Here is a 599-nt window from a genome sequence, read left to right on the forward strand (position 1 = left end):
CCGCAGCCCGACGGGGTAGGCCGTCCCGTGCGCCACGCGTGCCGTGCAGTGTTGCCTACCGCAGACTCTGCAGGCGCTATGCCTCGCCGGAGCACACAAGGTCGTCATTCTGTCTCGCACTAACCACTCACTTCTCTGAGACGCCTATAAAATAAAATAAAATAACAAGAGCGCAAAGCAGACGCAAGCCAATCTGATTGCAAAGAGCGGGCTTCCTGTTTGGCGCGCGGCTGGGATCCAGTTTTCTGGACGCGTTCACATATCCGCAATTACATTGACTCTCTTCTTTGGTGCGACGCACTTTGAACCCGGTCATCCCCTTGGACCCGTCGGTGACGTTCTACATGGAGTGCGTCCGGAAAGGTCTTTCGAATAGGCGAGGGGCCACTTCCTGGAGGTGGCGTCGGCCGGCACCCTTTTGACCGTGTACGACGCCCTGTTTGCAGATGGCGGCGTGGCGCTGCCCGGCGACGGCGAGTGCGTGGCGGCCGTCCGGACGCAGATCTAATGCCTCTCTCAAACTATCGGCACCGGCGGCCTTGCGGACCCGTCTCGGGGGAATCTGGTTCCCGCCCACCTAGCACAGCCCCCTGCTCCAA

This window comes from Frankliniella occidentalis, unplaced genomic scaffold (assembly GCF_000697945.3).
Source record: "Frankliniella occidentalis isolate FOCC.00 unplaced genomic scaffold, Focc_3.1 Scaffold35, whole genome shotgun sequence".
Taxonomy (NCBI): domain Eukaryota; kingdom Metazoa; phylum Arthropoda; class Insecta; order Thysanoptera; family Thripidae; genus Frankliniella; species Frankliniella occidentalis.